We start from the raw sequence: 27,194 nt of genomic DNA on the forward strand, positions 1-27,194 counted from the left end.
AGACAGCCCAACAAACTCCCCAGGACTCTGCCTTTCTTTCCCGAACCCCCTGGAAGAGCGGTCCTCTGCAGCATCCAGCCCTGAGACTGGGTGCTCACAGAAACACCAACTCCGCTATCTCCAAAGAGAGAACACGCCTCACTTGAGGATAACAGCACTGAGAGGGACTTATAATAAAACAGGAATAAGTTTCTTAATGAAGAACAGAGATGTCAGTGATACTCAGCAGAGAGAATAGAAACAGAAAAATGGTTAGGAGTCAAACAAAAGGAATAACACCCTTCTAAGAATCTACGTGTAACCATGGTACGCTCCAAGCTTTGTCTGATGCACTTTTCTCACCTACTGTTACTTTTCAGCCTCCAACCCACATAGTTAAGGATCCACGGTTCATAGATGCAAAGAGCAATGACCTCTTTGTTCCCTCAGTGATGGATAAAAAGCTGCCCTTTCGTGTCTCCTCGTATTGCCCAAAGTTCATTGTCTGGGGGTCAGACTGGTGTGTGTCCTCCGGTGTGCTGATGCCATGTTGTTTCCTCACCGCCTGATAACTGGTGTTTATCTCAGATGCAGATGAATTGCCCATTGTCTCTGGCACCCCCAGGCTCAGTTTACATGCTAGACACAGGCAAAAGGGCAAAACAACATTCCTGTGTCTAGGACTAATTTGTTTATCAAGTTTGCCCCCAAACCATATATTAGGGACTTATTTCCAGCACACACATATAACTCTTTGCACACCGTCCATACATACAACACACAATGATATTAGTGACTAGTGTGTCCCCAGCTTCGATTTGATACTACACACAACACTCTTTACAGGTAAATACTATGATAGCAACATAATAGGTGTAGTGAGTTTGTCAGGCCAGAGAGGAATTTACAGAACAGAGGGCCCTCTGCCAGTTGGCATTGAGGGACTCCCAGAGCCACACCAGCTCAGCTGGCAGACGCCTAGAGGAGGGTCTGAGTCATGGCTTCTCCCATTCCCCACCCCTTCTTGTCCCTTCACTCACCAAGGGTGGGAACATCAGTCATGAAGCTCAGAGAAGTGGGGGTGGAAAATTGTAATTGATTGTGCCTTTAAGAGACCAGGTTGTGGCACACATCAGGAAGTGCAACTGGTTGGATCCTAGTGTGATACAGGCAAAGTGATCTCTGAGCAAGCTGCAGTACGGGTCTGCTTGTTGGAAGCCCCCAGGGTTATGTCTGCATTCGCTTCTTCTGTGCCCGATATCAAAACAGGGACATTAGCTGTACTCTCCCACCGCTGAGACTTGAAGCAAACAACGCAGGGGGACAATGGGATCTTGAGTGAGTGAGAATCTAGCCCTTCGTTCATACAGATCTAAAAGTAACCGGAATGATAAACTTCGATTGGAGAACATTGTTTTGATTCTGACTGTTTTAATCATCCTTTTTCAGCACGGCAATGGCTGTTTATTATTTGCAACAGCATTTACATTTGTAGCAACACTGTTTAAATCACAGCAAAATATTTGTTATCAGGAGTGATGGAGTGGTCTCGGTTTAGCGCAGTCTTCTGGGCAACGTTTCTATTGGAATTGATCATATTTTTTTCTAGAGACATAGCAGCAGTGTTTATCACAACAGCAATGGTGTTTATCTGACCAGGATTATGTTGAAGCAAGTTTAATTGTATTAGTATAAAACATATCAATGTTGGGGTTGACGTAATGTGTTTAGCATCAATATAAAGGTTGCTAAGTATTGTGCTTTCAGATGGAATTAAAGAATCAATAGGACAATGGAACATATGGAACACATTATGGTTTTTTTATGGTAAGGAGGATTAGTACATTTGCTAAGATTTTTTTATGTGCTGTACCATGTGCAGCAATTCCATGTATTAATTGCATTTACCCAAATGTTTAGGGGTTCTTTAGAAGCTTGACAGCTGGTTGTAGCTTGCAAATATTATTCCAAATGTGCTTCTTAATGGGTTATAAAAGTAGTGCACTGTATATAGTAGGGTCTTACACGTGATAGACTGTATATAAGGTGGTGCCAAATCCCCTATGTACTGTATCCATCAGTCTATATTAGACCTGGCAGAGTAATAACTGTGGTGAGTATCTGGATTTTCTCTCTGCTTGATAGGGATGCCCTGATTAGCTAGTCATCTGAGCTGAAGCGTGGTGAGGTCATGAAGACAAATTCCATAGTCTCGATATATGGCATGTAATTGTACATAAAATATGTTGTTTTCCACAGTGCTTGAACCCTTCAAGCTGACTCACTTTAAAAACAAAATCCCTCAGTGATACAAGCAAAGCAATTTCCCCACTCCAGCTATATTAACGCTTTCAGGCTGGAATTTCCAAAAGAGGCTAAGGAAATGAGGTGCCCAGCTCCAAATTATTTTCAATAGGATTTGGGCACCTGACTCCTGTCAAACCCATTTTTTAAATCTCACGCTCATTTCTGAACAGGTTTCGCCCTACCCAAGTCTGATCTTCTCCAGTTTTTAGGGAGATTTTTCCTACTGCAATTAAACCACATTACGCCATGGTCAAGCCCTAGCACTTGCTAGGTTTATATGTCACCCCTGTGCAGCAGAGTTTACCTACGCCGCTGATAATCTCCCTAACACAGCCAATTCAATTCCATCCTAAAGGCCTTTCCTGTGTAACCAGGGTATGACCCACAGAACCAGATTTGGCAAAGACGAAGGAACCAGTAAAAAAGAATAGCCACCTTTCCTTTTCAAAATTCATTGTGCTTCCTTGGGCCAGGTTCTGATCCACTTACTCACTGAGTAGCACCTTACTCCACAAATAGTCCCAGTGGAGTACCATTCTCCTGAATCTGAGTAAGGGTAGCAGGACCTCGCCCATAGTGCAAAGAGGCTGATAAGACATGGTGCTAATGAGCTTCCCTGTCCTAGGGTTCTTGAGTTTTGGGGGCTCAGAGAATGGAGTGGAAGAATATATGGCTCTGAGAGAAGGTTTTCAACCATGCAATTAGTAGTGAGGCCCAGATGCTCACAGTTATTTTAGGCTTCTAACTTCCACTGAAGTCAATAGAGCCTACCTTTGTGGATCTGGGCCTAAAAGCCTAACTCTCATTGACTTTCAATGGGACTTGGGCACCTTGTTAGTAAATGTGCCTTTGAAAATCTCTTCCCCGTAAAGCATTTGCAGAAATGGGACCTGATCTACCACTGCCCCACGCTTTGTGTCATCCTTTACACCTGTGCAAAATGTCAGTCATGCACTCACTTGTCACAGGTGGAAGGGGCTGATCCTGCACCACTACAGACAATGAGCGTTTTTCCATCAATTTCAATGGGCGCAGGCTTGGTCCCTAAGTAAGTCCAGAAAGTGCAGGGATACAATGTAAGGGAAGAGCCAGGCTGCATCACTGAAAATCCAGCTGTAATTTCCTGAAAACCCCTATAGTGACTGTCATCTGAATGGTGAAAAGAAGGGTAGCCGTGTTAGTCTGAATACAGCAAAAACAACGAGAGTCCTGTAGCACTTTAAAGACTAACAAATGTAATTTCTGCAGGCATAAGCTTTCGTGGGCTGTAACCCACTTCGTCAGATGTAAGGAATAGAAATCAGATAGGGGGTATATATACACATCCAAGGTAAGGAACAACAATGGGGAGGGTAGGTGTAAACAAAGTCCATTCCGTTAGAGTAGATGAGGCCTATTCACAACCATTGATCAGAAGGTGAGAATGTGTGAACAGTGACAATTACTTCTTGTAATGAGAGAACCATTCCAAGTCCCGATTCAGACCCAGTTTGATTGTGTCAAGTTTGCAGATGGGTTCCAGCTCTGCAGTTTCTCTTTGAAGTCTGTTTTTGGAGTTTTTTTGTTTTGTTTTTTTGCCATACTTCTACAAAAAAACTCATTACAAGAAGTAATTGTCACTGTTCACACATTCTCACCTCCTAATCAAAGGTTGTGAATAGGCCTCAACTACTCTAACTGAATGGACTTTGCTCATATCTACCTTCCCCATTGTTGTTCCTTACCCTTGGATGTGTATATATACCCCCTATCTGGTTTCTATTCCTTACATCTGACGAAGTGGGTTACAGCCCAGGAAAGCTTATGCCTGCAGAAATCAAATGTGTTAGTCTTTAAAGTGCTACAGGACTCTCCTTGTTTTTGTCATCTGAATGGAATGATGGTTGGAGCACTGGGGCCGGTCTAAGGTGAAACAAGCTACCAAAGGAAGTGGTGGATTCTCCTTTTCTTGAAGTCTTCGTATCAAATGTGGATGCCTTTCGAGAAGACATGCTTTAGCCAAACACAAATTATGCTTTAGTCAAGCATGACTACATTTCTGGGCTCATGGGGGTTTGCGGGGGAACTGGCTGAAATCCTCTGGCCTGTGCTATGCAGGACGGCAGGCTAGATGGTTTAATGGTCCGTTCTGGCCTTAATCTCTGTGCGTCACAGGACTTTCCCTGCTGTGATCAGTGGGTTAAACTTTCAGCTGCATGAGTTCTTGCAGAGTCTGCATGCAGGCTCAAGAGTGGGAATCAGCTGTGGTAAGTATCTTTGGAGAACTGTATGGAGATGATAGCATAGACTTGGAGGCGCAGTAAAGAAAATAGCTATATCCCCACTTTTCAACAGTTCGTTTCTAGAGACGATGGCTGTGCTAGGAAAAGAGTGAGTTAGACAGAAGCCCGTTTTCTTTCCCTCAAAATTTGAGGAATTCCAACCTGCTCCAGTTATCGCCCACACTGAAATTCCCCCAGGACACCGGGATTAATATAATGAAGAAGGTGCCATGGGAGCTTCAGCAATGAAAAGCTGAGGAGGGTCCGGGTCCTGTATCTTGGCTTAGAATTGATGCAGAGGAATGAGCATCACTTAAGGGCAAATGCCACCACTTCCTTTATTTACTCCAGGTTCTCCCAGGCAAACATTGGCCCCGTTCCACCATAAGAGATCTGAGAGGACACAGCATAAAGTAGGCTGAAAACTAGCAACTTTTGGGGGTTTTAAACGATTGGCAATGAATTGTGTATTTAAGCCAAAAATGTAGGAAGATCCGATACGGGTCTGAAAAGTTATCACACATCTGTGCTGGAAAGCACATGTGCTTTGGCTCTGCTTTTTATTTTTTCCCTCTTATCAGCAATGCAATCAAGGAGAAATTCTTGGAAGACTCCTTTTGCCTGATCCATCCATTTAATAAAGAACTCAGCAGCCGGACATGTACTTAATCAAGGTTTAGCAGGGATTTGGCATCCAAAATCTGGCAATATCTCAGCTCACATTTACCTGGAGACAGGAGTCTTAAACAATTTAGTCTCTAAATTTTATTCAGTTCTTTGTGGGATTACTTTTTTTTTTCCCCAAAAAAATATTGTATCTTAAATATATTCTGGATTTCAAGAACAGAAATTATAGTGAGGTGAGAGTCTCAGAGGCACTAGTGTCTTATGATACAAGAAGGCAACGGGGAATCAAGTTTTGAGTGTTCTGTTACCAGGCCTGTCACTGATTTGCTGAAGTTACTGAGGCCAACATTTTCAAACTAGAGTGCCTAAAATGTGGCTTCTAAATTCATAAATCTATATTTCAGCATCTAACTGGGCTGAAGCATGCATCTGATTTCAAAGTGTCGGAGTGTATCAAAATCTCAGGTTGGTTTTTGCAAGATTTTGGCCAGAAATAGCAAAAATCTTGCAAGTTTGAAAGCGCTCAGGAGATGTCCAACATTTGGAACCAAAATCTTATAGGACTGTGGCCCTTTGTGCAAAATTTCCCCCCCCCCTGGAAATCCAAATTGGAAAATGATCCCCTTCCAGTCTGTCTGTCTATCTTAAAAGTTTTATACTGCTGTACATCACCATAGTAACTGAGTGCCTTCCACATAAAATCAATAGCAATAGTGAAGACTCTAGTGGACTTGTTGGAGTCTCTAGCACATCTCCGTTTATGGGGACAGAACTCTGCTTGTGGGAGGGTTTTTTCGTGGGGGGGTTGGGTTTTGGGAGGGTGCTGTAGAGGGGTTGAAAATAAAATGGGTGCTCATATTGTGAGTGTCATGGTGGAAAGGCTTTCTCAAAGAAGGTATTGCAATGTTTCCTAAAGTTGTTCGTACTCTGGATTTGCCTGATTTCCTCTGGAAGATTGTTCCATAGCCAGATCTCCTTGACAGAGAATGCTTTGTCCCCAGTTCTGCTTCTTGTGGTTTGTGATCTGCCTTATCCCAGAAGAGCACAGCTGTTGGTTCACAGATTGAAATTCAGTCTTTGACGTAGCTGGAGCTTGATCCATTAGCTGTTTGAAAATTGGGATTTAAGCTTTAAACTGGTATTGAAAGACGACTGGGAGCCAGTGGAGGACCTGGAGATTCAAATCCAAATCACCCCAACATTCAAATGAGTTCAGATTTGAAGTTCTGTTTTGGCCTATCTCTGTTATTTTTACCATTTTCAAATACAACTGGAAAAACCTCCAAAAAAGAAAATGACAAATTCATCAGCAAATCTGAAGAATACTGATAACAATTACTTCTGCTCTGATAAAAGATCCATATAACTACATTTATTTGGAAACCAAACACCTTTGAGAGTACATCTTTTATTGTCCTACGATCTTGTGTAGAAATCTACGCGTGGGCATCGGGTCCCTGTCCTTTTTCCCTTCCAGTCCCCTCTTGACCATAGAATGGAGAGTTATATAAAAGCCGCAAAATTCCAAGCTATATGTAGCATAGAGTGGCTGTTTGTCCCAAAATACCACGAGCTGACTACAGCAAACACAAATTACAAGCTTTACCTAATCACAGATATGCTACCAAGTCATTTCTGGTTTCCAAAAATGACAGTGAGAGGGGAGCACTCCTGCAGTTGCCTGCATTCGGTTCAGTTTCTGCCCTGAGCTGCATCGTCCTTTGAGAGCCTTTGGTTTAGAATTATCCCAGATGAAAGGGACGGAGGGAGGAAAGAGGTAGAGGGGGAAAAACTGGTTTACAAGACTCAATAAATCATCCTTTATTTTCCCTTTACTATTTAGTAACATTCAGTGACCTGTCAAACTAAAACAGTTTCCACTAGCTTAGCTGTCTATTCTCTAAAGATACAGAAAAGTTCCTCCTGAGATCTAAGATGGGGAAAAATACCCAGCAGCTGTACTTTTCTCTCATATCTTTTCTGTTCTCCTTTACTACATTCTTTTTTACATATAGTATGTTTCCTTCCATTAGCTAGAAATAAGACTGAGAGCAGGATGAAATATTTGTTCACTTCTTGTCACTTGCAACTTTCTGGATAATAGGTTTTTGGCTGGAGGTCGCCTGCACTACGTTGCTGTCCCCAGAAATATACTAGTGTTCCAAAGAAATACCAGAAGAGGGATGGAACTAACAACACAAGTGCATTGCTTTGCCAGTTTTGAATACCCTAAAGATGCCATCAAAAAAATCTGTCCAGCTTTTCAGGCTTAAAAGCCTTTGAAGAGATATAGAAATACAGTAGAAATATAATATTCCAACAATAAACTATTGTATTCCAACAACAAAAGTTGGCCCATGTGACACTCACAGTATATCTTAGATTTGCACATACAGACCCTTCTACAGCCAAAAATCCGCACATTTCTGCCGTATGAAAACAGCCTTTCCATGGCGAAGGAGAGAGAATTTGAAACTTGATAGCCCTTGTGATGAAGAAACAAACTAGGGGGAGCAAAGAGACTTTTTTATCCTAAAGATGAGTCATCTAGTTTGGATAGGCTGCTGGCATGACATTTCCAGCCTAAATGAAATCAGGAAGCACAACAGATCTTGTGGGTTTGCTCCATTGGCCGGTTCCAGGTGGAAGAGATTCAGACTAGCATCCAAACATATGGATGATTATCAAGGCCCAATTCTAGCTTTCCATGTCTCTCTCCCCACTCCTACTCGCTTCATACCACGGGCAAAACTCCGAAAGATGTTAACAAGAGTGTTGCCTAGGCAAGGGCTGAGTAAAAATTCACTGAGGTATTCAGCATTTGGGTTCTGAATTGTGCTTGAGCTGATCATTGAGCTAAATCTCATGATTTGGGGTAAAATTTTCAAAAGCGCTTCAACTGACTTAGGAGCCTAGGCCCCATTTTTAAAAGTGATTTAGTTACTTAGGTATCTAAGTCGAACCAATGGGACATAGACTCTTAAGTGTGTAAGTCAATTTTGAAAATGGGAGTTTACTAAGCCCTGGTCTTCACTGACCTGGCGATTTGGCTGCAGTCGACGGGAGTTACGCAAACTACGCAGAGTCGCTTGCGTAACTCCCATCTACTGCTGTGCTTCCCTTCTATGTGGCGTCTTCACTGCACTGAACCACTCGAGGGGGTGGTTTTACAGCGTCGATTTCTGGATCGATTGAGCGGGTCTTCACTGACCACTCAATCGATCCAGAAAGGTCGATCTGACGGCGGTGACTTTCCCACCGTCAGTGCAGACATATCCTAAGTCACGTAAGCTTAATTTCATTGGAAGTTAGATGCCTAACTACCTTTGAGGATCCTTAGGCCTTGCAGTGCTAAGTGGAGGAACAACTAAATACCTCTAAAAATCTGGACCTTGGGAGCCAACATCACATTGTCTTTCAATGAGATCAGGCTCCTGTCACTTTTGAAAATGGGGCTTAGATTCCTGAAGCTTCTGAAAATGTCACCCCTAGCCATGTTGTGAGGCTTGTCCATCGCTAGTTAGTCTAAGAATTTTACTGTGCTGCTATTTGCATCTAGTTCCTGCAAACCTGGGCATGAAAATCAGAGACAGCACCTGTACTCTGCTTGCTTCGGTAAAGGATGTAGCTTCCTTGTCAGGGTTGAAGTTGATGAACAAGATCCCAGCCTGACCCAGCTCAGCCCCTAAAGCAGGCTGTTTGTGCGCCCTGGACTGCAAAATGCTAAAAAACCAACAGACAGTGAAGGAAAACATTTCTGTGGCTGAGCTGCGGCTCTTGCTCTGAAAATACACTGAGCTACTCTGCCACAGGCCTGGGAGAAAGCCAGGATTCTTTCAGGTTCAGAACTATACTTTGATGCGTTTTCACTTGTCTCACTCATCTGGCCACTCCCCTCCTGGGAAGCTCAGTACAATGGGTGATATGTCGAGAACAATAAACCCCAAAACTGCTGAGATTAGTGCATCAATTGTCAAAGGGCTGGTGCTCTGAGCCAGGCAAAAACAATCTGACATTGGCTCGAAAGGCAGCGGCTCTTCAGGGGCTGCTGTTTCTGGCTTCACTCCTCAATGTACTGCAGTTATTGGCTAAGAAGCTGCACTTCCCCTACCTATTGCTAATGGACTTTCTGGGAGGCAGCCTGATGCAGTGGGTGGGAATGGAAGTAGGGCCTCTAATCCCTTGCAGTGTGACCCAGGGCAAATTGCTTCACTTCCTTGTGCCTCAGTTTCTACAACTGTGAAATGAGGGGACGGTTACTTATCCACCTCTGTAAAGCGCTTGTGAAATGTCCTAAAGCAGTGCTGAGTTTCATTATTATTTTTACAGGCGTCTCTGTTATGATCATGTTAAACCAGCAAAGGACTTTCAAACTTCAGCTCCTAGCCAGAGCTGTGTCTGTGTATTGGGAGGCTATGAGAACCTTTATCATTTCTTACTGTCTTCCTGTGGAGCGCTTAGCCCAGCTGGGCTGGCGTCAGTGGGGGCTGCTAGGTACTATGGTTGAGATTCTCAACATTTTCAAGGGGATTTAGACTCGTCTTCTAAGAGATGTGCCTAAATCACCTAGGTAGCTTGGAAAATATGCCTAAAGGCCCCACTGATGTCAGTGTCCCATGGCACTAAGCGTTCTACATGCTGACAGTAGAAAACAGTGCCTGCCCCAAGTGCTTACAATGTAGTCACTGAGTTCTGCACAATACAAGCAGAAGATGGGAAACTGAGGCACAGAGGGATTAAGTGACTCACTCAAGGTCACACAGGGAGGCTGTAGCAGAACCAGGAACTGAACGGTGGACTCATGGCTTCCACTCCAGTGCACTAAATACAAGACCATCCTTCCCACAGCAAATGATTTTCACCTAACACATATCTTACAGACCACACATTCCTGTGCCCTGTGGGAATGGAAGAAGATGTGATTCCAATCCTCTTTGCCTTTGCAGGTATAAGTGAGACCCTCCACAATCCACTTTCAATACACCTTGATGGCAAAGCCTCCAACCTCACAAAGTTGGATCTGGGAAACTGGCCCTCAATGGAGGGACTAGAGGTTTATTTATCATTCATTCTATATGAGTTCTGAGTACTCAGAAGTGCGTCGGGCACTCCATAGAGAGTTTGGGATGTTTATACTAAACCTAAAGGCACACTGATGTGCATTTATCCCTAGAGGGGACTAAAAGTCATTGCCTTCTGAGGGCTGTTCAGAAGCAAATGGTGGTCTTTGTCTATGGCTTTAGAAGCAGATGACCACAACACAAGAGGCACTTATTGGCAGTTGTAGCACAGAGGTTAAGAATTGAATCATAATAGGGACTGTGGTCCCTGTGGGTCAGAGTTGAGGTACACTGGGGTCTAGGCCACTGCAGCCCATGCTGCATAATGTCAGAGTTTGAAGATTTCTGGGGCTGGTTTCCAGCAATGCTGAGCACCTGCAACTCCTGTGGACATCAGCGGGTGACCTGGCTGCAGCAGCTCTGAAAATCAGGTCATCGGTCTCCAGTGTCTCTGGCCAGTTTCACCAGCATTGAAGTTGAAGTGAAATGAATAATTAAGGACAGCTGTGGGGCCCAATCCTCGGCTGGTGTAAATCAGTGAGGTCACAGGTGCTATTCCACTTTATGCCAGCTGAAGATCTGGTTCATAATTCTCAGGGAATAGTGCCAGTGAAAGAAAGTGGGGAAAGAGGAAGCAACTCAGAAAAATGGCATGATATAATGGATTAGCAAGATTGCCTCTGAGTGGACGGGTCGGTAAACTTTTCCATGAGGCATTAGCACGTCTCTCAGTGAACAAATGAATGAGCAGAACCAAAAGGTAAATCATGCTGTGGGCAACAAACAGGTTTTTTTTAATTGTTCTTGTAAATTCCATCTCTCTATTTCCTTCTGTATTAGGTAATGTGTTATCTAATTTAAAGCACTGTCATGCATCGGACTCCCCACGCTCCACAGGCCGAATGCTTGGACCAACAGTTCCAAGAGATTTCTCATTTTAGCCACCTGCAGTTTTCGGCTGTTCTCAGTGAAATCCATTGGTCCTGATTTTCAGAAACCGCTGCCCACCCAAAACCCTATCTGCAGCCAATGGGAGCGGTTCAGCACCTCTAAAAATAAATAAGTAAATAAACAGGAACTCATACATCTCTAGTTGGGCATCCAGAAATGGAAGCACCCAGAATTAGAGACCGTTTGGGGAAATTTGGCTGAAAAGATATTGGGTACAATTTGCAAAAGTGTCAACGTGAATAAGAGCTTTAGTCTCACTGTTAGTCAATCATTCACGTGCCTCTGAAAATTTTACCTATTAGCTCGTTTGGATGCACCAATACTTTCCCCTCTCATACACCAGAGATGTCTTCTGCTGTTTTTTTGTCCACATCTTGGTAACAAAGAAAGTGTTGATAGAGCGTGAACTACAAGGTGATGTGAATTAAACTCCCTTGATACTTGCAATCTTTTACACCTGATTCTACCTATGGTACCGATATGGCAGGAAGCCTAAATAGGGGTCACTTATATGGGACCTGATCCCACTCCCCATGAAGTTACTGAGGGTCTTTCCATCAACTTTGACTAGATTTGGCCCCTTGATGAAGACACACACACACACCTTTCAGTAGCAGCAGGAGCAGGTCCCTGATATTTGTTTCTGTTTGTTGTCCAAGTTCTTTCTCTTGCAGCTTCTGCTGAGAGTTTTGTCCAGTGGCTGGAGCAAGACATTGGGAGTCTGGGGTTCTCTCTGTCGTGTTCAGACAACACCCCACAGACCACTTAGACAGCAAACCATGTGTAAACCCGATGAACTTCAGCTCCTTCCCTCTCACACACACACTGGGCCCGATTCAGCCATTCTTACTCACATGGAGTAATACCGGACTCTACCAATAGTCCTGTTCAAATCAGGGGCGCTGCTCACAGAATAAAGTACTACTCAAACTGTGCCATGATTTCAGAATCTGGTCCTTGGTTGGTTTCATTTTTAGGTGTAGAATATAATGAAATCCTTCCTTGTGCTTCACTCTTTGACAGCAATAGAAGAGCAACGTTAATGCTATTTAGTTTATTTAGGCATATATTTATAGAGTGTGACAGAACTGAGATAATGATGATAATCAGACTTGACACAGCATGAGCAGAAAATGTGCAGGGGAAGGAGTGGCCTCAGCCGAGCCTTCACTCAAGTTTATCCACAGCCAGTGAAATTGTAACGTAAGGCTCCCTTCTGTCTTACAAACAACGGGGCTCATTTACAAATGAGTAAGAAGCTCCTTAGCAAAGCAAAGCCACCAAATCTGAGGCAAGAAATCTTTGTTCGTGTGGATATTTCAGGACTGTGTTGCAATCCTTTCCAAAAAAAAAAAAAAAAAAAGTGAAAAATAAAATAAATCATCTTATTTAATAAAAGTAAGAAGTGTCATTTTTTTTTCACAATAAACTAAAAAAAACCCCAACTTTTACAATAGCCCAGGATCTGTGTGGCTGTTGGTTGCTGAACTTGTCAGTTAGCTTCAGGGATCATTCCCCCTTTCAAATGACTACAGGAAGAGTGCTCATGGTGGTAGTAAGCAATGTACTCGGTAAAAACAACGAGAGTTCCGTAGCACTTTAAAGACTAACAAATTTAATTTCAGCAGGCATAAGCTTTCGTGGGCTTCAGCTCACTTCCTCAGATGCAGTTGGTAGAAATAATACAGCAAATATTGGCAACATATATAGGAGGCAACATATACATATCCAAAGGCATAGACAACAGTGGGGTAGGTGGATGAAAGCCGGGTACTTGAGGCCTAATGACAACCATTGAGTAGGAGGTGAGAATGGGTGATCAGAGCAAATTACTTCTTGTAATGAGATAGCCATTCCAAATCTCTGTTTAAACCCAGTTTGAATGTGTCAAGTTTGCAGATAAAGTCTAACTCAGCAGTTTCTCTTTGGAGTCTGTTTTTGAAGTTTTTTTTGTAGAAGTATAGCAACTTTGAGGTCAGAGACAGAGTGTCCTGGGAGATTGAAGTGTTCTCCGACTGGTTTATGGATGTTATTATTTTTTATGTCTGATTTGTGTCCATTTATCCTTTTGCGAAGTGATAGTCCAGTTTGGCCAACGTACATGGCAGAGGGGCATTGCTGGCACATGATGGCATATATTACATTAGTGGATGTGCAGGTGAATGAGCCCCTTATGGCGTGAGTGATGTGGTTAGGACCAGTGATGCTGTCACTAGGGTCGATGTGTGGGCAGAGCTGGCACTAGGCGACAGACCCATCCTGGCTTACAGACAGCCCCCGCAACCTGAAGCAAATACTCACCAGCAATCATACACCCTACAAGAAGTCCAATCCAGGAACCTATCCCTGCAACAAACCCCGTTGCCAGTTCTGCCCACACATCGACTCTAGTAACAGCATCACTGGTCCTAACCACATCAATCACACCATAAGGGGCTTATTCACCTGCACCTGAATGGGGGCTAGGAGTTGAAGCTGCATTGGCCACATAATGTCCTAAGGCAGGAGGACAAAGTGTTAATACTTGAATTGATTATTACTTTGAATCACCTACATTATTGTGTTTTAAAAGGGCCCTAGAGCTTAAACGGGGGACACTTTGTGTGATGTTTGTATAGGACTGGATTCTACATTTTAAAAAATCAAGTTCTTTTTAATAAATCATCATTACCAACCCATGAAAATACACTGGTTCTGTATGGAGGATGCATTATGACAACTAAAGCTCAGATTATGCCCTTTAACTCCACAGAATTCAGTGGGGGTATGAGGTTTCACATGGCTACGACTGAGGGCAAATGCATCCAACAGTCATGCAAAATGTGTGACAATCTTTAAACAGTTTGTGGGGGGGAAAGCAAAGGATGAGTCTATATTTGAATCTGGAATGCTCCCAATTGGCAGCCAAATGCTTTTGTACTAGGCAACAGGTGTATCTTGCAAGAGTAGGGATATGATCATGTATTTGTTCTGCAATTTATTCCTTTTACGTTTAGGGTGGGACTTTCATAAGTGCTCAGTGTTGGCTGAACTCTTGAAGTCAGTGGGCATCTTGCCATTGGCATCAATGGGACCGGAGTTAGGCCAATGTTGAGCATTTTTGAAAATCCCACCCTGAATTGTTGTGTTTTTCTTTTATTTTTAAATGTTTTAGAAATATTGCTATAGGTTAATTTCACAAATCATGTCCTTTTCTGCCTCTTTAGCTACAAAGTGGCTGGGCAATGGACCTGGTGAAGAACTCTTGCAGAGTAATCAGTAGTCCCTGTCTATCATGGAGCTACATGCCACACTTTCATGGTATTATTTCAATATTTGTTGTTTTTCTTAAAGCTCCAGTTCCTAAGTCATGTGATTAGGAGAGACTCTCAGCTTTATTTATTTTTTTAAAAAAGGAAGTTTCTGGCCCTTATGGTTGTGAAGAAAAACTTAAAAATGCTAAAGAAAGTTCAGAAAGCAGAAGAGAAATAAAAAGATGCCAAATTCATTCATTTCTTTAAAAGTCATTATTTTTCAGTGGTCCTGACTTACCGTCCTGGAACATTACATGATGGTGATACTGTCAATAACTTCCTAGGCAAAGGGAGAGTGTTTGATAGGAAGGTAAATAATTAGAAAGGATCAGATAATGGAATTTCTGCCCTGCAGGAAGTTCTGACATTTTGAAATTTGTTTTAATTGTGCAGTGAAACAGAGTCAGAATTTCAAAATGTACCATGGAACGGAAATTCTGAAAATTTTCAGTTCAGAAACATCCAAACGTTTCATTTGGATAATGTCAAATCAATCCATTTTGATAACATTTAATCATTTCTTTTCAATTAGGTAAAAATGTTTAATTTGGATAAGGTCTAAACTTAATAAAATATTACATGTATATAATCTCCTATGTAATATATAAATATAATATAAAAGCCCACCTAAAATGAAATGATAAAATCCAAATGAATACATTTTTACCTTATCGTAACAAAATGTTTCAACATTATTGAAATGAAACAAAACGGAATGATGAATTTCAAAATTTTTCTGTCAAAAAATTAATTGAAATCAATGCATGCCTGTGAAACATTTCCATTTTGATTAATCTGCATTTTCCAAGACAAAAACGTTCTGTCAAAAAAAAATTCAGCCGCTGCTCTGGATAATCCTTGTAATGGTTCAGATATAACTGATTATTTTTATGTGCATGTATTAGACCAGTGCATGTACAACTAGCTGCATGTACAACTCCTTTTCTCTGTTTTAAACACATGCAAAGGGACCCTTACCACATGTAAGCACTCCTCACCCACCAGAACTGAAACCCTAAACCTGCAATCCAAAAAAGTCAGGGAAAAAAAACAGGCCTTGGAAAAAAAGATTGAGTTCTGTAGGAGTGAGCATCTTTCGTTGAGAATACCCTGCCATCTGCTCCTTCTCATTTAAACTTTGGGCTGTTAGCTTGAGTGCTTCACCTTATCTCAGTTGCTTCAATTATGCGTAAGGGGCTCAATCCTGAGCCCTTGATCAGCTAGCACGCATCAGACAGAAAATTGCTCTGAAGAGGTAGATGAGGAATCCCTCCCACCTTGTCACAGAGGACTCTTCAGGTGGTACAGTGCCACCATAGCAGGCTCTACTCCAGCCCAACCATGGTTAAGGGAATGGCAAAGGGGATTCGATAGCTAAGAGGCAGCTGTAGTCCATGATGCTGTTCCAGATCCAGCTGTGGAGTGCAAACGGCACAACTTAGCACAGTCTTGAGGCCTTCCCAGGAACTCTCAGCATTGTGCAGGACTGAGCCCCTAAAGAACAATAAAACGTCTGTATTAAGCTCTTATCCCCACTGGCCTGGCCTGTCTCCAGTGGATGGAGCCATGTGTGCGGTAAGCAAAGCTGACACTAAAAGAGCCATTTTGCAGTATCAGGTAGCGACTTGACCTTCTGCCGCCACACATGGATGCCTGCTTATCACAAATAAAACCCAGCGAAGTTTCAAAAGGCTATGAGGGGCCTCGGGGCGGTTTCCTTATTTTTGTGGCAAACTTGAAGGATTTTGCAAATAGTTTTGCAGGGCAAAATTTCAATTCATATCACTAAATTCTGCATATTAGCCATAAGTTTTTTACCCCAGATTTTAAAGTTCTGGTTCATCAGAGTTGCCAAACAGTAAAGATCCAATCTGAACCAAACCAAGTCAGTTTGCGTGTGTCACAAATTTATCACAAAATCACCTCTTCAAAGACATTTTCTCCACCCTGCCCCCCCTCCATGATAGTTTTTCTGCGAACCGGGCCCAAAGCCAGTATTCATTGGCTTCGCTTTAAGGGAGAAACCTTTGCACACAGCTCTAGTTACATGTAGGCAGTGCCCTGGGGGTGGGAGCAGGATTGGAGCTATGTCGGAGCCCGCCAGGTCTGAGCCCATGCCATTTAAAAATTCAGCTTGTTACCTCCCATGATGGGAAATCAGATTAAAGGCAAATGTCTCCCACTAGCTGGTTTCCAGCACTAGATGACTTGTCCCCCCAATCAGGAGAAGTTTTTAACACTTCATTGAGACACAGGCCTCATGTGACTTTTCTCACCCAGCTGGAGGTTCCAGAGGCACTAAATTCCTGCCTTTCATTGTTTAGTAAAAATGTGTTTAGTTCAAAACAGAACTAGATGATAATTCACGGAGGATAGGCCCATCAATGGCTATTAATCAGATGGGCAGGGACTGCTGTTTGTCAGAAGCTGGGAACGGGTGATGGGATGGATCACTTGATGATTACCTGTTTTGTTCATTCCCTCGGAAGCACCTGGCATTGGCCACTGTCAGATGGCAGGATACTGGGCTAGATGGACCATGGGTCCATTGTTCTTATGATCTTAATTCCAGGGATTCTCTGCTAACTTTTCCCACCTCTTCCAAGCCGCCCTCATGAAAAACCCCTCAGCATGATGACCTTTCCTTTGAGAAGGATGGATGCTAGGGTGACTTTTGCTGTCATGAAGAGGGCTGGAAGCACTCTACTCCACACTCAAACCCATCCCAGTAGCTCTCTTTGGTCCTGCTCCACCGAAAACTTAACTGTATTCGTGCAATGTGTCTCATTGACGTCAATGAAGCTCCGCATGCTTAAAATTAAGCCCATGTAAGTCTTTGCTGGATTGGGACCATAGAGGAGTCAGGCACAGAGTCACTAGAGAGCAACACAAGTGAGGCCCCTCTCCTTGGCAGCCTACTATCCTCCCTCCCTGCAGAATTCTTATTTCCTGCCCAGGGTACGTGAGCAAGGGACAAAGTCTAGGGTTCAGACTCAGATTCCCCTCCTAGAAGTGCACTGTGCTGCCACCGACTGCCCCCATTTCCACTGCCAAGGGCTCCCTCCCTGGGGCACATTACAAACAGCCAGCTCCACACTATTGCATTGCAAGCCGCTTTTCCCCGGACCTTTGGTACTGTTTTAATCAGCAATCGGGAATGTTTCATGCTTTCATTCAGATTTCATCAATGCATCCAGAGCCTGTGATTCTCACACCTGGAGGAGCTGTTATGGCTCTATAGTTCCTTTGCGGCTTTCTCTCTGCTGTATTTAAGTATGAGGTTAAGCTTTAATACAGACTAATCAGGCGTAATCCAAAACTCACTATACTCAATGGGAAATCCCAGGATGAAATGTCCTCTTCAGGTTCTTACTGGCATACTGTCGGGAGTGGCTCACGACCGTGAGTGCCGACCTCAGGGCAGACTGTCAAAAACAGGGCAGACTCCCCAAACTGGTGGTATGTTCTATAATTAGATTTCACTAAGCCAGTGATAAATGTGAATTCCTGGATCACTATAACAGTCTTACCTTGGAGTCACAGACAGTCCCCTCAGACTCTCCCATCTAAGCTGGACTTACTGATAAACGATCACTTAAGCCAAAAATCACAAAATATTCAGGTTGCTTCCAGTCCCAAGAGAATAGTTACTTACCCCAGATCAACTGGTACCCTAGATCTTACTCCAAAGACAACACCTGTAGCCAATCCTGCAATAAAATACCTAACAGTTTATTAACTAGGAAAATGAAATGAGCGAGTTATTTACGGGTTAGAGCAAGCAAACATACACACACAAATGAGTTACCATCTAAATCTAAGAGTGACCGAGTTGTAGTGCTCTGTCAGTTCAAAATGTTTTTCAGGGCAGACCCAGGGGTAATCCCTAGGGATCTCTAACTTCAATTTAGTGTCTCTGGCCCTGTGAGAGTTCAAAAAGCAAAGAGATGGGAATTTTCCAGTGTCTTTTTTTATTTCTTTAATTCAGCCTCCCAGTCCACTGGACGAGCTTCCTTGCATTTCCAAGGTGCGATAAGACATTTGTATAATGGTTTCTTGATGGCCCATCTGATTTTGATCTTCTGGACAGGCAGGAGGTATCTCTCTTCCCCTCTGAGTTCACAAGTTTAGAGCAAACATTTTCAAATGTATAAAGCAAAACTTACATATATCCTTATAGCATGAAATACAGACATTAGAAACAAGATTAATGCATGCAACACCTTACAAATGTTTTATAGAGTCTAAACACTAAATACATTCTTATAAGACTAATACCTGTTTTGAGCAACACTAACACATAAGTGAGCTGGTCTGGTCTCCAGCTGTGAGTTTGTCAGTTCTTAGTTAACACCTGCAGCCTTGGCAAGTGCTCCCACCTGGCCTGCCCGTGTCATACTTACCTACCCCCATCACTTTAGCGCATGAATTCATGCTTACCACATCCCAGGCAGGCAGGGAAATATTATCAGGCTAGGAACTGAGGCACATTCAGATTGATTAAATCACTTGTCCCATGTCATGCATGAAACCAAGAAGTACAAGCATAGTGGGGAACTGAACCCACATCTTCTGAGAGCCAGTCCAGCATTTTAACAATGCCACCCTTCCAGTAAGACTGGTTGCCCTTCTGTCCAAGGCTTGAAGTGGTTCATGGTAGGCAGGCATATGACGCACACCACTGCATGTTAATGACTCTTTGGGTGAAACAGCTCATTCCTTAATCTGCGTTTGTGCTCCTGGGCTTTATCTTTGTGGTATGACAAGCCTGGATGCCTTCAGGTATTTATAAACTCAGAGTTAAGTCATGTCACAGAAACTTTAGCTAAGTAAAATATGTTTCGTTCTTGAAACCTTGCCAGATAACCTTCATATGCCAAATAGGCCTCTGAACACTTTCAAACCCTCCTGTGAGATCAGTGCGCCCAATACTCTGATGGGATCTGACCACTACCTGCAGCGTTTATTCTTTGCATGTATTCAAATGGTCTCCAGTAACATTTGTGTCAATGACCCTTTTGATGTTCCACTAAAATGAAATATTTGGCCAATGTGCCAAGAATGCTCTTCATAAAAGGGGGCAGAAAATATATTTCCTCCTCCTCTTTCCTTTGTAGTGATATGTGATTAAAGGATCGAAGCAGCTCGGCTATCGTAGCACCAGGCTCCTTGGGTGGAATTCATCCCTGTGCATAAGGCCTAATCACCACGAAAGCTTTAGTGTCAGTAACTTAAGTTGTGTGTCGGACTTGTGCTGGCCCTCAGCACAGGAGTGAGTTGAGTTGAACGGTTGTTGCCCAGTGTGTCTGCCTGACAGGAAGGGTGATTTGCCGGGACCCTTATTCTGGCCTTGTCTACATGAGAAAGCTCTACTGTTTTAACAATACCGGTATAGTGAAAGCAGTACAACCCCTAGTGCTGACACAGTTCTATGAATACAAAGGTGTTTCATTCAGATATTGCTATTTCTGTGTGGGAAGGGGAATAAGCTCCGACAGGATAAGCCATCTTTATACGGCTACAACTGTAGCCATGCTAGGCTCGTTTCGGTAAAAAAGTCACACACCTACTAACAAAAATAGTTGTCCAGTACAAAAGCCTATGTGGACCAGGCATAAGCTCATGAAACCTAGCTGCTGGCGTCTTTGGGAAGTGTGTCCTCTTGCTCTACCTTTCTCTCTCTCACGCATGTGCACATGCATGCACACGTTCAGGGTATGTCTCCAAACAAAGAAAAACCCGCTGCTTGGCCATGCCAGCCGACTCAGGCTTGCGGGTCTCAGGCTGCGGGGCTGTTTCACTGCTGTGTAGATGTCTGGGCTCAGGGACCCTTCCATCCTGCAGAGTCCTAGAACCCGGCTCCAGTCCGAGCCTGGAAGTATACACAGCAATGAAACAGCCCAAGTTGACTGGCCTGGGCTAGCTGTAGGTTTTTCTTTGCTGTGTAGACGTAACCCTCAGAGACACCCAACCAACCATCCTCTTGTGGCAGAAACTGTTTTCAGTAAATGAGCTATATTCCAAAAGTTTTTTGTCTGAGTTTTCTGAGGTGTTTTTTCCCCCCTTCTCAGCACCACAGATGCTTGTTTTAAGAAAAATGCCAGGGACATTCATACAGCAGACAGGTGAAAGGAGAAATGGAGTCACTTTTTGAGACAAAGGGAAGTTATTTTTACTAAGGCATAAAGTATTCCCTCTCTCGCTCATCCTGGCACTAAATTCCTCCAGGACTAATATGGACTCTTTTGAAAAGCATGTTAGAGGTGGGAGAATGGAATCACCACAGATAGGCCGATGCTCTTAGGTGTGTGGTAAGCACGCTTTTGTCACCATGGTAACACCTATAACATGGTAAGCGTTGTGCAAACATAGAAGAAGACACATCCTACTACAAAGAGCTTACAGTCTTGTTTCTTAAAACAAGTAACTGCAGCATCTGTGGTACTGAATACGGAATGGAAAAAAACACCCTAGAAAATCAGACAGAAGTAGACAAGACAGACAAAATGTGAGAAGGGAAAGAAAGGCATCAGAAGTGACTCACCAAAAAGTTACAGAGCAGATCCAGGGACAGAACCAGGTATCCTGTGTCCCCTACCCTATCCACTGAATCACACTATCCTTCTGTTGGAGAAATGAGATCAGCATTTCTATTTCCAAATTTCTCTTGATTTTTTTCCCCTTACGGCTTTAAAGAACCTTTGTAAATGTGAACCCTCTGGGCTTGCTGGAATGCCAAATATTTGTTTGCCGATAGTTGCACTACCAGACAGTTGTCCTGTCACCTACATGTAAGACAAGTCTATTTTAGAAAATGTGGCAGATGATTACGGTTCAAGTTCCTCTGACCATGAGAGGGCCCACTCAGGGTATGTTAGGCCACCCACCCGTCTTCAGAAGTGGTAAGTAGTCTAGTTTAAACAGAAATGAAAAGTATCCAAGATGTTTCAACCTAGAAAAAAAGCTGTTGAAAAAAAAGCTGCTCACTCCTGGCATTTTTATTTCAGTAGCCTGCATCTTTTGCAATGGTGCCTTTCTTACTCTTTTTAATTTTTTTCTGAGTGCATGGCTGATGTGTCACACAGTACTATATCCCTTTGTGAAACACAACAAGAAATACACACAGCAATGGAGCAATCAAGCTTTAAAATTCTGTAATGGGGGCGGCTGAAGAAAGACTTTCAGTTAAAGTAAAATGGAAGCTGGTTTTGTGGCTAAGGCACTGGGGCTCAGGAAGTCTGGGTTCAATTCCTTGGGCCAGTCATTAAGACCACAATTTAGCAAAGCACTTCTGTATGTGTGACCCATCTACTTCAATCGGGCTTAAGCTAGTTCTTTGCTGAATAAAGACCTTGGTTGGCCTGTGCCTCACTGCCTCATCTTTGAAATAGGGACTGTGATAGGGTGTCCACACACCAGGCCTGAATAGGTAAAATAGGCCAATAAACTTACCGGCTGCCCCTGGAGGGGAGCCAAGATCTGATAGGTCCTAATGGCTGATGAAGCCCAGCTGGGAGAGGAGTTGGGCTAGGTATAAAGTGAGGAAGTTGGTGATAAGAGGGGGTGCAGGGAGGAGCTCTACAGACCCTCTTTAGAGAGAAAGGGAGTTGGCTAGAGCTGCATGTAGAGAGCCTACAATAGGGTCCCCAAACTTTTTAAGTTTTGCCTTCCCTTGCCCCCGTCCACCGCCACTGTGGTCAGCCCCAGGGGCCAGGACTGAGGCAAGAGCCGCGGTCGGAGCCAGGGGCCACATCTGGGGCCAAGAGCGGGGCTACAGCTGGAAGCAGAGCCGCAGCCGAGAGCCGCAGCTGGTGGCGGAGCTGGGGGCCAAAGCTGGGAGCCAAGGCCTGAACCCAGAGCAGAGCTGGGGGCAGAGTGGGGCTGTGTGTGGCGCTCCCTCCCTGCCCCCCCCCCATGGGATCTGGCCTGGGCCCCACCATGCCCTCCCAAACATTCCTCTGTGCCCACCTAGGGGAGCCTGCCCCACAGTTTGAGGACTTCTGGCCTACAGCCTCTCTCTGATAGATGGCTAGTTAGTGGAGGGGGGGAGTAAACCTTGAGATCCTGCCTTGGACTACAGACTCAGGCAAGAATGTGAGATGGGGTGAAGTAGCTCCAGCGAACAGAGGAAGCTCCAGTGGTAACCCGGGGGGCAGGGGGCAGAAGATAGGGAAGAAAGAGCCCAGGGAAACAGCAACGTGGTTGGCACTTGAGCAGACCCTGGTTGCTAGGCCTAGGGTGGCTGGAACCCGGAGTAGTGAGCAGGCAGGCCCAGGTCCTCCTACCGGCTACTAAGAGAGGGGCGCACACTGGGCTGGCTCAGAAGACTGACTGAGACAGTTTGTCCAGGGGGACTTCATTGCCCTGGAAGGGAAGGACAACGGTGACCTGGCCGGAGGGCCAAGTCATGAAGAGAGAGTAACCTGAGTCCAGAAAGAGACCACAGGGCGAGCAACCGAAGGAGAAGGGGGCATCAGACTGGTCAAGAGCTAATCCCCGGATGAGCCGCAGGGAAGTCATCCAGAAGTGAGTAGTAAACCCTATGAAAGGGATATGATAGCGCTGATCAAAAGTTGCCCAGTGGAACATCTTTTCAGCAGAAAATGCTGCTTCATCAAAATGGAAAGCGTTCGCAGGGGTGTGTCAGTTGCGATAACTCTTTCAGTGGAAACACGATGAAACTATTTGCAATTGTCATGGGTGTTTCATTTCAGCTGCCCAGTGACATACTGAGAGGAGACCGGGGAGGGGGGGGTCATGCCCCTGGGCACCAGCCTGGGGGGGCCCTGGGCCAGCCCTTCACCACTCGCAGGGGGTGAGGGGTGCAGGAGGCTCGGAGGGGCAGCTGGCCGAAGCCCAGGGGCAGGCAGGGGGAGGGGAGCTCTGGCTGACCAGGAGGCCCCACCACTGCCCTCTGGCTGGGAAGTGAGACCGCCCCGCCTGAGCCGGCGCCAGGCTGCAGGGCTGGAGTGGGAGAGGTGGGCACTGTGTGGTGGGTAAGTGCGGGGGGGGGGGGGGGTGATGGAGTCCAGCCAGAGCCGGGCTCCGCCACCACAATAAGCACCAGAAAGTCCCCCCTGCAGGAGGAGGTAAGCGACATGTCCCCCCACCCCGCTGCAGGTACAGTCCCCCCCCCAGGGCAGTTCGGGGGTGGCGCCATCTAGTGAGAGCTGGGGACCCTTCCAGCCCTGTGTGGGGGAGATATGTGACACCTTTGAGGGAGGCGCAAAGGCAGCCTTGGCTCCCGGGCACCGGAGACCCATGGTACGCCACTGTCTCTGCCCCCTTTGAAGTCAACCAAGTTGAGATTTTCAAAGCATCCTAGGGGATTTAGACACACCTTTCTTTCATATTGAGGAGCTTACACTCTAAAGGCACAAGACAGACAAAAACAGTATTGTTTTCCCTGTTTTACAAAGAGGGAAGTGAGACTCAGAGAAGTTATGGGACATGCCCAAGGTCACACAAGGTGTTTGTGGCACAGCCAGGAACTGAACCCAGCTTGCTGGAATTCCAGCCCAAGGCCTTAGCCATAAAACCATCCTTCCTCTCTAACTGAAGTAAAAATCTTTTTTTTAAAGTTGCTTTCCTTTCTTTTTCCGCACTGTGACAAAGCTTGACATCTCCAATGCTGTATGCATTTCATGCTGGGTTTTTTAATAATAGAATTGATATATTAATGTAACTAGGTGTGACAAATCAACCTGAAGACATGCAAACAAAACAATCAAAATGCAATATTAAAATTAATGGAAGATGTGTGTCTTATCCCTAGACCAGGAGCAGAACACGGGCCAAATCCAGATAATCAGGCACTTTTGAATGGACCCCGAAATCTTTTTACTTACATATTATTATCATTATTGGGTTTTTTTTATTATTTTCTCTGGAGTCTGGACCTTGATCAAATCTTGACCAAGAAATTGGGACCTTGACAAAAAATAGTTGACTACACCCGCCCTAGACTCTCTAAAGATCTCAACCTGGGAGTTTTGCTTTTGACTTCAGTGGCAGCAGGATTAGGTCCATCTTTTGTGATATCTGCAGATGCATACTCTGCCTATATTTTGAACTACTTAGTTTGACTGTTTTGTCTTATTTATCTATAGGATATATAGATTTTTTTCTCAAACAATGACTAATTTCTCCATGTGCAGGTAATATTAGAATATAACCTTCAAAGATAAATAAGCAGCTAATGTACTACATGTATCCTACACACCACCACAAATTTAGACAAGGTCAGAGATAGATAACTCAAGATAGTTATACTGATGTAAAAACCCTAGGAGAGACAGATAATTTTTACCTTTACATAACTAGTTGAGGTGAAACCCAGGTCCAGAGTGTAGGGTTGACATTGACTAGCTACATCAAAGTTAAAAACTACTAGTGCTTTGTCTCCACTAGGATTCTACATAGAGGTAGAGAAAGGTAACTCTCTAAAGTTAGGTATCTTGATGTAAAAACACACATCTCTTTTTTTGCAATGAAGATATAGCCTTAGAGGAGGAATTGAAACTAGAATAGATTTATGGAAGGTGAAAACAAAAGCTGGCGACATCAGTCAAATTTCACAATTCTCTTCTGTGCAAAGAAAGTATTTGGCCTCTGCAACACTGGGTGTTTTGAACTATCAGTTTAAGATTAATAATGTGAACATTTTTCTGAAAATAGATCTTTTTAAAAAACAGTTCTCCTGGACATTTTGCCAGACACATCTTGTCTTCCATGACTAGCCTCAGTATCCCATAACTGCAGCAGAGTATGAGATTGAAGCATGCTGTATTCCTCTCAGTAATATTTAGAGCCTAATTTTCTAGAGGGCATAAAACCCAGGGCTCGATTCTGCAAGGGACTGAGCGTTCTGGCCCTGATTCAGCAGAGCACTTAAGCATGTGAGGCCTGATCTACACTCAAATTAGGATGATCCAGCTCCGTTTCTCAGGGCTGTGAAAAATTTTGCACCCTAAGCACTGTAGTGAGCTGCATCTACACAATGGGTTAGTCAACTTAAGTCGATGGAAGAACTCCATCGACCTAGCTATCACATCCCTTCTGTTGATGTAGGAAGCATCTATACTATAGCACTACAGCATAATCCCATTTAAGTAGTATTTATTACATACTTAACATTAAGCAATGTGGATAAGTGCTTTGCTAGGTCAGTGCCAGAAGACCAGGTAGGATCAACTTCTAATCTCTGCATTCATTTTCTGCACGGGGAAGCACAGGTCAATATTTGTATGCCCTAATAGCCAATTAAGATAGTAAAGCATCTGTGTTCAACCATGAAGCCAGTCATAGTTCTGTGTCCGAATGGCCATTTTTTCTCATACACCATATTTGTGAGCATAGTCCTGGTACTTCTGCACAAAAATTAGGTGTACAGCCATAGGCTCATTTTTATGCACAGTGCTGGTCTTCTACTTTTTAGAACATAAGGCCTTTGGTGTCCGAGGATCTGCTGAGCTCTCTGCAATAAGAACATGAGAATGGCCGTGCTGGATCAGATCACTGGGTCTATCTAGCAGAATATCCTGTTTTCTGACAGTGCCCAGTGCCAGATGCTTCAGTGGGAGTGAACAGAACAGGGCAATTTATAAAGTGATCCATCCCCTGTCATCCAACCCCAGCTTCTAGCAGTCAGAGGGTTAGGGACATCTGAAGCATGGGGTTGTGTCCCTGACTACCTTGGCTAATAGCCATTGATGGACCTCTTCATGAATATAAAAACATAAAAATAATTAGGCTTACTACCCGAAGTTGGGATCAACCAGTTTCCAAACTGATCAGCATGGGATCGTTTTCCATGCCATGGAAACATTCTGATCTGTTACTAAGACACTGTAAAGAGGCCATTCAGTCACACCCAGATATAGCATTTCATTATCATTCTGCATTTCATTATCTGGAATCAAATCACATCAGAATGGTGATATGAGCCTATGGAATAGGGTGCAGTGTGTTAAGCCATAAATGATCTCATACAACCACCTAAACGCCCTGCTTTCAGCCCCTGACGCAATAACTGTGTATGCAAAAATGGAAACCCTTTTATTTGCACATGCAAATAGGCATTTTGCATGTAAAGCACATGCAACCAAATAAGACGACATCTCATTTTTGTATAAAAAGGCAAGGTTTGGCATGTCTAACACATGAGTATTTTTGTAGGCACAACTCTTTCCCCTGTGCTTGAAAATTTGGAGCTCAAGATGACATATTTTCCTTATTGCCAGATTAAATGGTTTCTAGTATTGTAACTACAGACAGGTAGGGCTTTGAATTGCAGTGAAGTAAAATGACTATTAGTTTGTGAAGATTTTGTCACCTAGGAATCTTACAAAGGCTCAGCAATATAGCAGCATTTTCACAGGAGAAAATAACGTATTTGTCTGTCCAGATGAAAATGTAAATCACTGCGTGCAGTAATGACTTTTGGTTTTTTGTGTACACCGATGCATATAGAGAGGAGATTAAACAGTTTTTGCAAATATGGAACCAGAACTTTAGATGGTATAAACTGGCATAGCTCCAATGAAATGACTATTCACACCAGCAGAGGTTCTGGTACTATAAACCTCATCCAATCAGCTGATGCATATGACGAGGATGAGGAGAAATAAAGGACTGTACGAAAAACACAGACATTTCAATGACAGCTTGTGAGCCTTTGCATGATTTTGGCTGAAATAAGAGACAGCCTATCCTGC

Source organism: Emydura macquarii, unplaced genomic scaffold (assembly GCF_026122565.2).
Source record: "Emydura macquarii macquarii isolate MOO-44397 ecotype Brisbane River unplaced genomic scaffold, CSIRO-AGI_Emac_v2 contig_1451, whole genome shotgun sequence".
NCBI classification, from domain to species: domain Eukaryota; kingdom Metazoa; phylum Chordata; order Testudines; family Chelidae; genus Emydura; species Emydura macquarii.